The sequence below is a fragment of the Oncorhynchus clarkii genome, chromosome 33 (genome assembly GCF_045791955.1).
Source record: "Oncorhynchus clarkii lewisi isolate Uvic-CL-2024 chromosome 33, UVic_Ocla_1.0, whole genome shotgun sequence".
In the NCBI taxonomy this organism is placed as follows: Eukaryota; Metazoa; Chordata; class Actinopteri; order Salmoniformes; family Salmonidae; genus Oncorhynchus; species Oncorhynchus clarkii.
The window spans coordinates 770,546-785,771 of record NC_092179.1 but is presented as its reverse complement, the minus strand read 5'-3'; positions in this window follow the sequence as shown (position 1 = coordinate 785,771).

Sequence of the window (15,226 nt, the reverse complement as noted above, 5' to 3'; positions counted from 1 at the left end):
AAAAACAGCCTCCGATCATTATTCCTTCTCCACTAAACTTTACAGTTGGTACTATGCATTGGGGCAGGTAGCGTTCTCCTGGCATCCGCCAAACACAGATTCGTCCGTCTGACTGCCAGAACGCGTTTCCACTGCTCCAGAGTCCAATGGCGACGAGCTTTACACCACTCCAGCCGACGCTTGGCATAGCTCATGGTGATCTTAAGCTTGTGTGTGGCTGCTCTCTGTGCGCTACTCACTTCAGCACTCTGCGGTTCCATTCTGTGAGGTTGTGTGGCCTACCACTTCGCAGCTGAGCTGTTGAGCTGATTACCATGCTCCTAGACATTTCCACTTTACAATACAGTTGACCCGGGCAGCTCTAGCAGTGCAGAAATTTGACAAACTGATTTGTTGGAAAGGTGGCGTCCTATGACGGTGACATGTTGAAAGTCACTGAGCTCTTCAGTAAGGCCATTCTACTGCTAGTGTTTGTCAATGGAGATTGCATGGCTGTGTGCTTGATTTTATACAGCTGTCAGCAGTAGGTGTGGCGGAAATAGACTAATTTGAAGTGGTGTCCACGTACTCGAGAAATAACCTAATCTTGTTTGGATGCTAATTCTATGCTTTACAGATACAAGATGGCGCCGACAGACATGACAGCTTTGCTTCTAGCCCCTAAGCAACTTTGCAGTATTTCGTTTTAGGTGTGTTATTTCTCAAATTATTAGCCCAGAACGTTATTTGTGTTATTACATACAGCTGGAAATAACTTTTGGATATAAGAGCGGCGGTAACTCACCAGCATTATGACCAGAAATACAATTTTCCCAAATTTGTTCGTAACCCCCAGGGCGATTGAACTTATCCCAGAGGCTGCTCCAACTCAGGAAGCATGCACACCATCCACCTCTTCCGAGTATATATGCAAGCATTTCGCAATAACATCTCCTAAATATGTATATGTGACCAATACAATTTGATATAGACTGACTGGCTCCAGGTTGGATTCAGGCCAGTGATGCCGTTTTGCTATGGCCCTGGGTTTGTTGCTGCTAGTTTGTACACAGTTGTAGTCAGACATGAGTTAGCTCATACCACCATAGTTGCATCCAAAATGTATTTATGCCCTAGACATGGGTTGTACCTTGAAGGCAATTGTGACTGTTACGTCTAAATTACACAAATTTATAGTGGCATGGAAATATCATGACCTTGTTAAAGTAGGCAAATAACTAGAAGGAAACAGCTTTGCCATATGATGTAAAATATACTTCAGAAAGATGGCAATGTTGCCATTGCTGTTACAAACAAAGTTTTTTTAAACAGAATAGCTAGCAATGCTAATGTTAGCTAGGTAAAATATGGTGGTCCCCCTCAATCTTAGTTAGCTGGCTAAAGTTACAGTATACGGCATCTAAAGTAAATCTGGCAACATCACAATCATGCCAAAAGGTTTTCCTACTAATTATTTGCCTTCTTTTTAAATGTTATTGTGTTTCCAAGCCAAATCTGAGTTGTATTGAGGTAAGCTAACTTTAGCCAGCTAGCTAGCTAGGTAGGTAGAGCTTGGCAAAAAGGGGCATGAATTGTTGCCATTATTGTAATCCAAACCCAATCTTCATTTACTCTCTGACTTTATGACCAACATTATCCTATTTACACGTTGTAGTCAATTTTGATTCTAGAATAAATGTTTCTGACTCATATCGATGCCTCAGGCCGTTTTCAAAGGGATTAGTTGGTTTTTAGGTGCAGTCGTTCTTTGAAGCTAATTTCCTGCAATTATGCAGATTTAGCCATGGGGCGCAGTGAAAATGTATCTGTTTTATTCCAGCAAAATCCTACAATTCTACACATTTTGTGTATTGACTAAATATTTTAACAAAATCAATGCGGGGGCCCCTGGCAGGTAATAGCTTCTTAATTAAGGTCTGTCACAGAGATGACATAACAATAGTAAAATGATTGATTCATTACCAAATTAAAAAATTGCAGGTTGTGTATTCTACTCTTCAGACTGAGTTTTTTGTCGGGGAACCCCTAGCGGCCACTTATGTCGCTTATTGGCTGGGTCGGCACTGTGTAAGAGTCACTATAGAGTCCCACAGTGGAGGTGTTATAATACCCATAAAACCTAGTGGTCAAACAGGGAAATGGTTCCAAATGTTTTTCTACCATTCAATTTTCCCATAGGGAATTTTAGACAAACTTAAAATAAGGGCTGTGTTTCGTGTAGGCTTAGCCTGGCATGACATTTTGATAACCATGTAAATCTCTCTTGTACAAGGTGACTTTTATCAATATACAGGCAAATATATTGATAAGTCACCTTGTCATAACTGTATTGATAAGTCACCTTGTCCTAGAGAGATTTACATGGTCATCAAAACATCACACCAGGGTAAGCCACACGAAACAGACCTTATTTTAAGTGTTTAGAAAATATCCCCTATGGGAAAAATTAAAGGTAGAAAAATTATTGGAACCATTTCCCAGTTTGACTGCGAGGTTTTATGGGTATTATGACTACAAACAATATGTGTGCACTCATATATAGATGCAACTAGGCAACATGCCATTCCATTTAAGTTTGCCGTGGAGGAAATAGAACGAAAGCATTGATTTTGAGATAATTTCGGAATGGTGCAGAGTTCACATCACCACACTTGGGCTCCATCTTATTTAAGAAGAGTCCATGTATGGTGATGTGATCACGGAAAGAAGAAGTGGAAGGAATGCAAAAAATGTAGGAGAAATTCATTGAAATCCACACATGCTCAAAATCCTCAACCTGTCTAACCCCCTGAACTGAAATACATCCATTAACTACTACATGCATTTCATTTACATAAACCATTATCCTAGATTACAAAGGCATTATGCAGCATTCAAAGAAATCAAAGATAATGTGGAGAAGTGAAAGGCTCATTTCTGCGCAGTGTGTGTTTAAGTGATAAGAATGACTATTATAGGGCTGTTGCTTGGGCTGTAATGAAGTCTCTGTTTGTTTACCTATCACCACTCAGAATTCCTAATGAGAACTCATTAAGATCTCGTGGTCGACCAGAACCAGAACCACTTTCTCTCTCGCTCGCTCTCTCTCTTTCTCAAATTCACATAAGCTTTATTAGCATCAACGGCAAGACCACTGTTGCTAAAGCAAAGTTAGGCAGATCATGATATGAACAACAACAATAACAATAACAATAATGGTAATAATAGTAATTATAGTGATTAAAGAAAGACAAATGTAATAATGTTGTGATAATCTAAAGAGCATTTTGCTTTGATAAGTTAACAAAATAAAGATACAATGCAATCATCACTGCTGAAAATAATATTTTTTTTTAATCACTTTAGTAATATATACATTTTTCACAAGTATGTGTTACATTTTCACAGCTCTTAACACAGACATCTAATCAGATCATCAAAACTCTCAACAAATTTTCAGTTAACAAACAAAGTCACAAAGTCACAGATCTCAAAATTTCAACAGGGAGACCAAGAGAGACCAAGGACTAAACTCAGTAAAAAAAGAAACGTCCCTTTTTCAGGAGCCTGTCTTTCAAAAATAATTAGACTCTAGGGGCAGTATTTTAATTTTGGGGATAAAAACGTTCCCGTTTTAGGACAAGATGCTAGAATATGCATATAATTGACAGTTTTGGATAGAAAACACTCTAACGTTTCCAAAACAGTAAAGATATTGTCTGTGACTATAACAGAACTGATGTTGCAGGCGAAAGCCTGAGAAAAATCCAATCCGGAAGTGCCCCAGGTTTTGAAAGCGCTGCGTTCCAATGAGTCCCTATTCAGCTGTGAATGTGCCATCAACGAGCTTATGCTTTCTACGCATTCCCCAAGGTGTCTACAGCATTGTGACGTAGTTTTACGCATTTCTGTTGAAGAATAGCCGTAGGCGGCCACATTGCGTAAGTGGTCACATGGTGGCTCCGAGAGAGATTCTCGCGTAAAATACAAAGGTAGCCATTACTCCAATCGGTCCTACTGAAAAACTAATTGTCCCGAAGGATATATTACCAACAGCCAGTAAAATTGCAGGGCACCAAATTCAAACAACAGAAATCTCATAATTAAAATTCCTCAAACATACAAGCATTATACACCATTATAAAGATAAACTTATTGTTAATCTGACCACAGTGTCCTATTTCAAAAAGGCTTTACGGCGAAAGCACAACATGCGATTATGTTAGGACAGAGCCTGGCCACAAAAAAACATACAGACATTTTCCAGCCAAGGAGAGGTGTCACAAAATTCAGAAATAGCGTTAAAATGAATCCTTAACCTTTGATGATCTTCATCTGGTGGCACTCCCAGGACATTTTTTATTTTTGTTCGATAAAGTTAATCTTTGTCCAAATACCTCCTTTTTGTTTACGCATTTAGTCCAGTAATCCGCAGGCACAAAGTCCAGATTAAAAGTTTTTTAAAATCCATTAAGGTTCGTAGAAACATGTCAAACGATGCTTCTAATCAATCCTTAGGATGTTTTTATCATAAATATAAAAAAATGTTTCAACCGGACAATACTGTTTTCATTAGAAAGAAAAGGGAACGGAGCTCGCGCTCACGGCCACCCGCGATAAATAACTCATGGCTATCAGCTGAGTCACTTACTCAGTGCTCTTATTCACTCCCGTTTCACAATAGAAGCCTGAAACAACTTCTAAAGATTGTTGACATCTACTGGAAGCCTTAGGAACTGCAATCTGACCCCACAGACACTGGATATTCAATAGACATTCACTTGAAAACTACAAACCTCAGATTTCCCACTTCCTGGTTGGATTTTTCTCAGGTTTTCGCCTGCCATATAAGTTCTGTTATACTCACAGACATTATTTTAACAGTTTTGGAAACAGTGTTTTCTATCCAAATATACTAATTATATGCATATTCTAGCTTCTGGGCCTGGGTAACAGGCCGTTTACTTTGGGCACGCTTTTCATCCAAACTTTACATCGCTGCCCCCTATCGCAAAGAGGTAAGACACTAACAGGTTACAGACGGTAGGAAATTAAGGTCACAGTTATGAAAACATAGGACCCTAAAGAGGCCTTAATACTGACTCTGAAAAACACCAAAAGGAAGATGCCCAGGGTCCCTGCTCATCTGCGTGAATGTGCCTTAGACATGCTGCAAGAAGGCATGAGGATTGCAGATGTGGCCAGGAGAAAATAAATGTTAATGTCCATACTGTGAGACGCCTAAGACAGCGCTACAGGTCAGACGGCTGATCGTCCTCGCAGTGGCAGACCACGTATAACAACACCTGCACAGGATCGGTACATCGAACATCACACCTGCGGGACAGGTACATGATGGCAGCAACAACTGCCCGAGTTACACCAGGAACGCACAATGCTCTCAGTGCTCTCACTGTCCGCAATAGGCTGAGAAAGGCTGGACTGAGGGATTGTAAGCCTGTTGTAAGGCAGGTCCTCACCAGACATCACCGGCAACAATGTCGCCTATGGGCACAAACCCAACATCGCTGGACCAGACAGGACTGGCAAAAAGTGCTCTTCACTGACGAGTCGCGGTTTTGTTCCACCAGGGATGATGGTCAGATTTGCATTTATCGTTAACGGAATGAGCGTTACACCGAGGCCTGTACTCTGGAGCGGGATCCATTTGGAGGTGGAGGGTCTGTCATGTTCTGGGGCGGTGTGTCACAGCATCATTGGACGGAGCTTGTTGTCATTGCAGGAAATCTCAACGCTGTGTGTTACAGGGAAGGCATCCTACTCCCTCATGTGGTAACACTTCCTCCAGGCTCATCCTGACATGACCCTCCAGCATGACAATGGAACCAGTCATACTGCTCGTTCTGTGTGTGATTTCCTACAAGACAGGAATGTCAGTATTCTGCCATGGCCAGCAAAGAGCCCGGGTCTCAATCCCATTTTGCACGCCTGGGACCTCTTGGATCGGAGGGCGATGGCCTTGGCCATTCCCCCCAGAAATGTCTGGGAACTTGCAGGTGCCTTGGTGGAAGAGTGGGGTAACATCTCACAGCAAGAACTGGCACATCTGGTGCAGTCCATGAGGAGGAGATGCACTGCAGTACTTAACGCAGCTTGTGGCCACACCAGATACTGACTGTTACTTTTGATATTGACCCCCCCCCCCCCTTTGTTCAGGGACACATTATTCCATTTCTGTTAGTCACATGTCTGTGGAACTTGATCAGTTTAAGTCTCAGTTGTTGAATCTTGTTATGTTCATACAAATATTTACACATCTTAAGTTTGCTGAAAATTAACGCAATTGACAGTGAGAGGACATTTCTTTTTTTGGTTAGTTTATTTTGCAAGGGAGCAATGCATTTTACAATTGCACACAATTGACAAATTACAAGAGATTTCAAAAATACAAACACACTCAAGAAAAACAATCACATTCCTCAGTAAAAATATCAAAATATTTATTTTCACAATGCAAGATTTTCTTGTCATTTGTCAACAATGCGTTTAACTATCAATTAATTAAACTGCTCAAAACTGATTACTACTGAACCAAAATTGTGGATTGCCTAGTTTACATATACAGTTTGACAACTGCAGAGATGCAATATTTTTACATAATGAATGTGTCAATTGACATACATTGAGGTTGGACGGTAAAACCAAATCATATGATATGGCTCTAAATACTCCATCATTATTATCCATCAGCCAGTCTGCTTCATTACAGTGTGCGAAATAGTTATATGTGCTACTATTTGAAATGGTGTAGTGTAAATTACAGTATATTCCACTCATTATCTGAATTTCATTCTTACACTGCAAGCTGATGTTTCTAGTTTATGATACTGTAGGAGTTAAATAACTTACATGGCAAAGTTGATTTTGTGCAATGTTGCGTGGGTCAGAAATGGTATGCATATTTTTTTATTTAACCTTTATTTAACTAATATGCCAGGCTACACCAATACCTTTTCATTGTTTTGCTTATTCTTTACAATATATGCCACAATACCCATGTATCTGATGAGTTCTTCTATGTAAAAGGATACTGAAACTGTAAGACTGACATCCTCCAATCTTTACATGGTATACAAAAAAATATATAAAACCTTGTTTGCAGTAAACTTGACAAATGGTATATACCGGTACATACAGTAGCTAAATACTGTATGGGAAATGGTATTCAACCTCTGTTTTTCCTTCTATTCCGCACTTCGAAAAGATCAGTTTTGAAATGTATTTTGTGCTATTAGATTAAATGTTAGTTAGAACAACTAATTGGTGAGCCTCTGTTGTATTGGTGACTAAACTTAATGTTCCCAGGGAGGGTGTTATTTTCTTTGAATGCTTCATTTGGTTGTCATTAAACATAGGAAGATCCCACTGCTTGAAGAGAGAACCAAGAAAACCCGATATCAATTTTGCAAAATCCCACCTAAATCTTGGCGAAATGTTCTGAGACTGATGAAACAAAATTAGAGTTCTTTGGCAATGCAGTTCAGCGCTATGTTTTCCGATGACAAGCATTCAAAGAATTCAAAGAAAATAACGCCCTCCCTACAATCAAACATGGGGAGGTTCAGTGAGATTAGCAGATGGAGCCACGCTCATTAAGGACAAACATGAGATCCTGGAAAGGTGGGCAGAGCACCTCATAATCATTTTCAACAAGGGAATCCCATCAGAGAACAACACACTCGACGAGCTGCTCAACATCCCTCCTGTCCAGCAACTGGACTCCCCCCCCCCGCTTCTCTGAGGCTTTACAGGTCATCAAAAACAGCCCAAGCCCAGATGAAATCTTGGCTGAGATCTATAAGCACCTGGTGCTCGCGAAGCCATACCTCAAGAGTAGAAGGATGCCAACAACGTCATCATTTTCAAGAGAAAGGGTGACAAAGTAGACTGTGGAAACAGCAGAGAAGTCTCTCTCATCACGGTCGCGTGCAAAGTCCTGGCCAGGATTTTGCTGTACGCAGTGTGGCTGCAGTGTGGCTTCAGATATGATATTTATGGTAAGGCAGGTGCAACAACAGAATCAAAATCTATACCTTTATCGACGTCTCCAAGGCTTTCAAATCTGTAAACCGCAAGCTCCTGTGGGAACGTCTTGGAAAGTTTTCGTCACAGAGTTTCGTCACAGTTCAAGGTGCTCTGGCTAATACCATGTTTTTTTTTCCTATCCAGCATTTCAATCATTCGACATCAAGAGGCCGATATAGCACCTTCTAACACCACAACATGGCGTCATGCTGGATGGCCGCTGTTTTTCAAGCTCCGACCCAACTGCTATTTTGGGATTATTTGGTTGTTTATTTAAACTCTATTTTCACTAAATTTATCCGCTATTATTTTTTACAACCGACAAGAACTCTTGAACATCAGATTGGCAGTTACTTACCCTGAAATCCAGGCACTGCTGCTCTTTGTTTTGAGTGTTTGCAGTGCTAGTGTTTTTGTTTTATCTGTGCATATGTTAAGCCTCATAGCCTACCTCAGCCAGTTAAGTTATTTTATATAGGTCTAGGTTCTGAAGAAATAGACTCCAATTAAGTCCTCTTGTTGTTTGTAAAGTCAAATAAAAATGAAGATTATTGTTGAAATTAATTGCTCGACTGGTGTAGGTTCTCTCTATCTGTTGGTTATTGGACAAGGACATCCCGGCCGGCCAAACCCTCCCCTAACCAGGACGATTGTGTGTTGCCTCACGGGTCTCCCAGTCGTGGCCGGCACGGGTATCGAACCAGCATCTGTAGCATCTGTAGCAACGCAGAGAATGCATTTGACTGTTAGGGCTTTCAGGAGGAACGGAAAATTGCTTGTACAATCATAAACCATGTTCCATGGAATCGCTTCCCAACTATTTTGCAATCTATATGGCTCTCCATCAATAATACAATTTAGATGATTGGGATGGGGTGAGGAGTACTGGAAAGGTGTGACTTTCACATTACAATAAATAGGCTATATGTATACAGTTTATCGCCAATTGTCCTCACTTTGATTATGCTGTAACAACATACTGTAGCACCATGACCAGGAACTCTGTTAATTTAAGTGAGCAGATTAGGGCTTTCAGGAGGAATGGAAAATCTACTGGAGACATTTAAAAAATACTGGTACACTTTGGGATTTTTGTCACGGACAGTGCTATTCGCAAACACTATCATCAGATTCCTGTGTTACGCCAAACGCGAAAGGCCAGGAAAATGAAGAGGTACAGTAGGCGACAATAGTCTAAAGTAGGCCTAATAATGCTGAAATAAATCGACTGCTGGTCTTTACTGTATGCTGCACATTTTTACATTGTATTCGATTTCCAGCGAGACTATTCAAGCCATCCACTCACTGATGAATGATGAATGAAGATGATGAGCGATCGGCAAAGGCCATCTGTAATCTGCTGGCATCACGGCACAACATCAACATTGCTCTAATCACAGTCAGAAGACAGTTGAAGAAACTTGCGTGGACTTATGGAAAGGCTCGGTAAGACATTATATATATATATATATATATATATATATATATACACACACACTACTCAAAAAAATAAAGGGAACACTTAAACAACACAATGTAACTCCAAGTCAATCACACTTCTGTCAAATCAAACTGTCCACTTAGGAAGCAACACTGATTGACAATAAATTTCACATGCTGTTGTGCAAATGGAATAGACAACAGGTGGAAATTATAGGCAATTAGCAAGACACCCCCAATAAAGGAGTGGTTCTGCAGGTGGTGACCACAGACCACTTCTCAGTTCCTATGTTTTGGTCACTTTTGAATGCTGGCGGTGCTGGTGGTGCTGTCACTCTAGTGGTAGCATGAGACGGAGTCTACAACCCACACAAGTGGCTCAAGTAGTGCAGCTCATCCAGGATGGCACATCAATGCGAGCTGTGTCTGTCAGCGTAGTGTCCAGAGCATGGAGGCGCTACCAGGAGACATGCCAGTACATCAGGAGACGTGGAGGAGGCCGTAGGAGGGCAACAACCCAGCAGCAGGACTGCTACCTCTGCCTTTGTGCAAGGAGGAGCAGGAGGAGCACTGCCAGAGACCTGCAAAATGACCTCCAGCAGGCCACAAATGTGCATGTGTCTGCTCAAACGGTCAGAAACAGACTCCATGAGGGTGGTATGAGGGCCCGACGTCCACAGGTGGGGGTTGGGCTTACAGGACGTTTGGCATTTGCCAAAGAACACCAAGATTGGCAAATTCGCCACTGGCACCCTGTGCTCTTCACAGATGAAAGCAGGTTCACACTGAGCACATGTGACAGACGTGACAGAGTCTGGAGACGCCGTGGAGAACGTTCTGCTGCCTGCAACATCCTCCAGCATGACCGGTTTGGTGGTGGGTCAGTCATGGTGTGGGGTGGCATTTCTTTGGGGGGCCGCACATCCCTCCATGTGCTCGCCAGAGGTAGCCTGACTGCCATTAGGTACCGAGATGAGATCCTCAGACCACTTGTGAGACCCTATGCTGGTGCGGTTGGCCCTGGGTTCCTCCTAATGCAAGACAATGCTAGACCTCATGTGGCTGGAGTGTGTCAGCAGTTCCTGCAAGAGGAAGGCATTGATGCTATGGACTGGCCCGTCTGTTCCCCAGACTTGAATCCAATTGAGCACATCTGGGACATCATGCATCGCTCCATCAACCAACGCCACATTGCACCACAGACTGTCCAGGAGTTGGCGTATGCTTTAGTCCAGGTCTGGGAGGAGATCCCTCAGGAGACCATCCGCCACCTCATCAGGAGCATGCCCAGGCGTTGTAGGGAGGTCATACAGGCACGTGGAGGCCACACACACTACTGAGCCTCATTTTGACTTGTTTTAAGGACATTACATCAAAGTTGGATCAGCCTGTAGTGTGGTTTTCTACTTTAATTTTGAGTGTGACTCCAAATCCAGACTTCAATGGGTTGATAAATTTGATTTCCATTGATCATTTTTGTGTGATTTTGTTGTCAGCACATTCAACTATGCAAAGAAAAAAGTATTTAATAAGAATATTTCAGTCATTCAGATCTAGGATGATTTTATAGTGTTCCCTTTATTTTTTTGAGCAGTGTATATACGTTGCGTGCACAATTATTAGGGAAATTGTATTCCTCAGGATTAATATTATTGTTGAACAAACACAATGCTCTCAGTCAGTCCAAAATGTTATTGAACCTCAAACCTGAATGAATAACAATGGAAAAGGGAGTTTTGTCTTTCTCAGGGGAATATATAAGTGTGCACAATTATTAGGCACCTACAAAAATCATTTCTCCAAACTCACTTGTTATTCTACATGTTTAGAGTAAGTGCAACAAATAAATAACACAAAATGACAATTAAATAACAAAAATATTCAGTGACCAATATAGCCACCCTTCTTTTCAAAAACTGCCATGAGTCTTCCATCCATAGTCTTTCAGTTTCTTGATCTGTTCACGATCAACTTTCGCTGAAGCAGCAACCACAGCCTCCCAAATGCTGTTCAAAGAGGTGCATTGTCTTCCCTCACTGCACGTCTTATGTTTGAGAAGGGCCCACAAGTTCTCAATAGGATTTAAGTCAGGTGAGGAAGGGGGCCAGGTAATTATTCAGACATCTTTGAGAACCTTGCTGGCTAGCCAAGCAGTGGAGTACTTAGATGCATGTGATTGAACATTGTCCTGCATAAAGATCATGGCCATCTTGAATGCTGAGGACTTATTCCTGTACCACTGTTTGAAGAAAGTATCTTCCAGAAACTGGCAGTAGGTTTGGGAGTTGAGTTTCAGTCCATCTTCAACCCGAAAAGGTCCAACTCGCTCATCCTTAAAAGATAGCAGCCCATACCAGTACCCCCTCTTCCACCTTGCTGGCGCTTGACTCGAAGTGGTGGAATGTGTCCATTACTGATCCAGCCACTAGCCCATCCATCTGGTCCATCAAGAGTCACTCTCATTTCATCTGTCCATAAAACCTTTAAAAAAATCTGTCTTCAGGTATTTCTTTGCCCAATCTTGACGCTTCAAATTGTGAATCTTATTCAGTGGTGGTCGTGTTTCAGCCTTCTTGACCGTGGCCATGTCTCTGAGCACCTTGTACTTCTGGACACTCCAGGTAGGTTGCAGTTCTGGAATATGGTGGCACTGGAGGATAATGGGTTCCTGGTAGCTTGACGTTTATTTAGTCTTTTGCAGCTGATTTGCGCCTTTTATTCTCCATGCGTTTTTTGCGCCCCAGTTGACTATTCACAACAAAACATTTGATTGTCCAGGGGGGTGGTAGGGTAGCCTAGTGGTTAGAGCGTTGGACTAGTAATCGGAAGGTTGCAAGTTCAAACTCCTGAGCTGACAAGGTACAAATATATCGTTCTGCCCCTGTTCCTAGGCCGTTATTGAAAATAAGAATTTGTTCTTAACTGACTTGCCTAGTTAAATAAATAAATAGTTTAGCTATTTCAAGAGTGTTTTTTTTTTGTCTGAAAGGCATTATACAATTTTGGACTTTTCAGTGTCAGTTAAATCTCTTTTTTGGACCATTTTACCTGAGGTAATGAAGCTGCCTTGATATAAAGTGTTATTCACTTCCGCCACACCCTCCCCCATTACACAAATACATATCACCTGAAAATGATTAAATCCAATAAGCATTCATGTTTATATGGTTTGGAGTTGGAAAATGTGCATAGAAATAATGATAAGATCAGAATACTCACTTGCCTAATAATTGTGCACGCTAAACAGTACAAAAGCTGCCGTTAGTTTCAGAGTGGGTGGCAACGCAAAACAGTACAAAACAAGCGAACACACATGGTCAATGTTCTGAAAAAAATAATATGTATATACATATTATTTTTTTCAGAACATTGACCATGTGTGTTCGCTTGTTTTGTACTGTTTTGCGTTCTGCAGGCCCAGGCATGGATCAAAGCTGGTGAGACATTCAATGACGTCATCTTCACAGACAAATCAACCGTGGCCCTTGTGCAATTTTCTAAAAATTGCTACAGAAAAAAGGAAGAAGATCAAGCAAGCCAAGTCCAAATCATCCGCTCAAACGCCATGTGTGTGGGCGGGGGGGGGGCTACACCTCACGGACTGCTATGTGTTCCACAATAATTCACTGTTGCCTCATTTTTCAGGTATCATGGCTGAAGATTTCTTTCAGGAATAAATCATCAAGAGATATTGGTCACTATGTCAGAGAGGTGTTTCTGGGACCACATTGTTTCTATCAAGGTAGGATTATAGCAATATTTTGTTATGTTTAGGCCTATTTCCATGTATATTTCTAATATTGTACCTAATGTTGGCTGTTAGGCTAAATAAAAAAACGTATTCTCCAAATTGTTACATTTTTATTAAAGACTATCAGAAAGAATGTGGGTACTTATTTATTTTAATCCAAAGCTATGAATAAGTCAATCAACTTCATGTATGTGCCGAGACTATATGACTGCGCCATCAACTTGATTATTTAGCAGACATCACTTTCTTATATTCAGACAACACATATATCTTAAGAATATCATGGAATATAATTGAACATTTTAGTTTCTCTTAGAATAAAAACCTTATTGTAACAACAGTTTTAGTAAGTAATACTGACGAGTAGAAACAAAAAAATAAGTGTATTTTTCAGGGTGTGCGCATGCAGGACAGAGGAATAGCAATTCTTACACTTTTGTACTAAATTCAATCACCTTCTTCATCCTCATCATTCAGTTAATTGAAAATACATTTTGTGCTCAATTATCAGTTTCTATTTGGTTTATGTCACCCATTCATTGTCAGTTAGAGACACATTAGCGCCTTGGGACCCAAAAGCATAATCAGTGCTCTAACTCCCCCTTGCGCTGGTCTGGAGCAATGAAGCAGTAACGCAGGGTACCATACTAAACCACAAATTACCTCTAAATTCCGCAGCATAATCTCAAAACTTTTAGTTGAGCAACCACTGTAGATGACCAACTAACGTTAGCTAGATGGAAAATGGTTGGACATAAATCTTTCCAGTCATCTAACAGTAACAGTAATAGAAATTAACTGCTTAACATTACCTTGAATTGTGAATTTTACTGCCCCCCTACGATTGTTGCGCCTCTTGTCGAGATCAGTGGTGCCTTCACAGTACTTCGCCTGGTTGGAAAGAAAAAATAAAATCTCTTTGAGGGATGCCATTAAAGTGAAAGCTACATACAAACAGTAAGCAGATACAATAACAGTTAGTTAGCTAGCTAGATAAACAGAAAGCAGCAACAATAACAGTTAGCAAGCAAGATAACGTTAGCTAAATAAAACTGTCTGGCTGAGATAAATAAGTAGCTAGCAATGTCAATATAAAATCAATCTAAAAACAGCTTAAATGATTTATTCCTATTTAACAATATTTTGTTATATAAAGACAAATATACACTACTGGTCAAAAGTTTTAGAACTCCTACTCATTCAAGGGTTGTTCTTTATTTGGACTACTTTCTACATTGTAGTATATAATTTTACAATCCAGGGTTACTTTAGTCACCTCAACTTGCTCAATTTCCACATGATTTATTAAAATATTTTGTCAATGATTTGTCCCCAATGCTTTTATTTTTATAAATATTTAGGATGCCACCCACTCTGAAACTAACGGCAGCTCTTTGTCAAATGTTAATCTACAATATGCAGATGACTGTGCTCCCCTCTCCATGCAGCACTAACTAAACGTGGTCTCCATCTACAACTCCATCGGCCTCACCATCAACATCAAAAAGGTTCAAATCATTGTGCAACAACTCACCCCCCGTCAAGAATTGCCCACCTTCCAGATCGACATTTCACAACTCAAAGATGTGCCTCGCTTCACCTCAAGTCCAGGGTATTCCAGAACAGGAAACTGACAATACCCACCAAGACCACATTATACAAGGCAGTGTGCATATCAACCTGAAGCCTGGACACTGTACAGAAGGTACATCAAAAACTTGAAGCCTTTAACATCTGATGTCCACAACGAATTCTTGGCCTAAAATGGGAGGACAGGGTACCCTACAAATCAAATTGCATTGGTCACATACACATGATTAGCATATGTTATTACGGGGGTAGAGAAATGCTTGTGCTTCTAGCTCCGACAGTGCAGTAATATCTAACAAATTACACAACACATATACCCAATACACAAATCTAAATCGGAATGAATTAAGCCTAATAATATGGACGAGCGATGTCAGAGCGGAACGGACTAAGATACAGTAGAATAGTATAGAAAACAGT